Raw genomic sequence first — 2,409 nt, 5'->3', positions numbered from 1 at the left:
AAGAGAAACAACATAGCATCAAATGTCTACAAATAGATCCTTCATCACTAACACACCTGCCTATACTCTTCTATTAAAGTTTTCTTTGTTTTCGATAACACAAGGTTAGTCTCTCTCCTTGAGCATGGAGCATTAAGGTGACCATGATTTCATGATTTTTTTAAAAAATATTTTGAGCTCAAGTTGGTTTTGAACTTGGTAAATAGCAGAGGATCATCTTAAGCTTCTCCTCCTGCCACCTCTACCTCCTGAGTGCTGGGATTACAGACACATACCATCATGCCCAGTTTATGTGATGCTAGGGATGGAACCCAGGGCTTTACTCATGCAAGGCAGTGCTCTACCAACTTAGCCATGCCCCATTCCCAGAGGAGGATGGTTTTATAGGAAAAATTATCTTTAGCTTTAGAAAACAGAACAACTCCCATTTTTCATACACTATCTGAACAACTGATTTAAAAAAAAACAACTTTCCATCCAAATTTAGTTTTTCCTCTGCTTGTGCTAAGCATCCTTGTCAACAGTAAATAAATTAAATGGCAATCATAACTGAGGTGCATAGCTAATTTGGGTTTATTGCCTTTTTATATGTATAGCAAACATGAGATTTCACAGTTAGTATCATTATGTTTCAAGACCCATAAAATATGCTCCAGTTTATTGTAACTATATTGTCATTTTGAGTTAATTTATGTAAGGAAATTCTGCTCACTGCTATTAAGGAATCTATCTCAGGGTGGAACATGGAAAGGCAATTAGCTCTTTATTGATGGATTGACCAGGGAGGAGACTGTCAATCACAGGCTTGGTGGATACTTGGTGGATACTTGGTGGATTTAAAAGTCTTGATGTTTGATGATTGGAGGGCCATTTTAAATATGCAAGAATTAGATATGGCTAATTATTCTTACCAAAATTCTTAAAAATAACATTCAAAAATGTTTTAACTATTTTGCATAATAGCAGGAAATCCAAACTTATTTATTGATCAACTTTATTGTGTCCAGCACTGTTACCAGCTAATGGTTGATTTAAAACGGTGGAAGGTCTTTCAGTGACGATAAAGTGTACCTGAAGAGACAGTGAAAAATAGGTGGTTAAGGTCTTTGTTTTCAAGACTGTTTTAGGCAGTCTTTTTAATTTTGTCACTATCTGCTTGGATTAGTTTAAATATTCTTTTTTAAAAAAATTTATGATTTTTATTTTATATGTATGAGTGTATTGCCTGCATGTGTGCAACTGTGTTGTGCAATGCCCACAGGGGTCAGAAGAGGGTGTCAGATCCCCTGGAACTGGAGTTACAGATGGTTTTAGCCACCATGTGAGAACTGAGACTTGAACCCAGGTCGTCTGAAGAGCAGTCAGCGCTCTTTACCTCTGAGCCATCTCTCCAGCTCCTCAATTAAATATTCTTTGACTTTATTTTATGTTCACTTGTTTCAGCTGAAATTAGCTCTATGTCCTTGAGTATAAATCTCTTGGATAGTTATTGATAATACCATTTCTCTATCCTGATGAATCACTTAACCAAAGACATACTTAATTCTGTAGGCTCTTCTCTTGTTGCTTTCTTCTCCTCTTCAATCTTAACCAAACTCTGATTAGTGAGCTCATTACTATGTGTATCTGGATGTCTTTACACATGTAACAAATCTGAGATGTTTTCATCAAGGTAGAGAAATTACTGTTTCTCTTTTTCATCATACTGCAATTGATTTTCAGGCCCCAAGAATTTATCTCCATCTTGGGGCTGCGTCATGGCAAATGATGTACACAATCACTCAATCTTGTTAAGTTTGGGTGACTCAAAACATGTACATTTTGTCCAGATAAAGTTGCTTGGAATTTAGAACCACTTTCCTAAATCGATTAACCTCTGTACTCTCTTACATCTTCATAATTCATATTACTGGCTGTCCATTTCTTCAAGTAGAAATTGGTCTGCCAGACAACTTCAGCCTGTACTCATTGGGACATGCATAAGGAGTGCAACCAAGTCAGTGATTTATGGCGTGGTTCTGTGGCAATGCACTGAGTAAACGAAGTTTCCAAAGATGCCTAATTTGCAATCAGAAGATAGGTCAGATACTGAGAGATTTTAGATTTTTTTATTTATTTTATTTTTTTGTTTTTTTTAAAAAAAATATTTTTATTTTATGTGCATAAGCGTTATCCCTGCTTATGTGTAAGTACACCCATGTCATGCAGTGCCTACAGAGGACAGAAGTGGGGGTCAGATCCCCTGAAACTGGAGTTACTGACAGTTGTTAGCCACTGTGTAGGTACTGGGATTTGAACCTGGGTCTTCTGTAAGAGCAGTCAGCGCTCTTAACCTCTGAGCCCCTGAGATTTTAGACTTTGAGCTAAAGAAATAAACTATAAAACTATTAGAACTAGAATGGGAGAAAA

Source organism: Nannospalax galili, unplaced genomic scaffold (genome assembly GCF_000622305.1).
Source record: "Nannospalax galili isolate Female #2095 unplaced genomic scaffold, S.galili_v1.0 scaffold397, whole genome shotgun sequence".
NCBI lineage: Eukaryota > Metazoa > Chordata > Mammalia > Rodentia > Spalacidae > Nannospalax > Nannospalax galili.
This window is presented reverse-complemented; position numbering follows the sequence as displayed.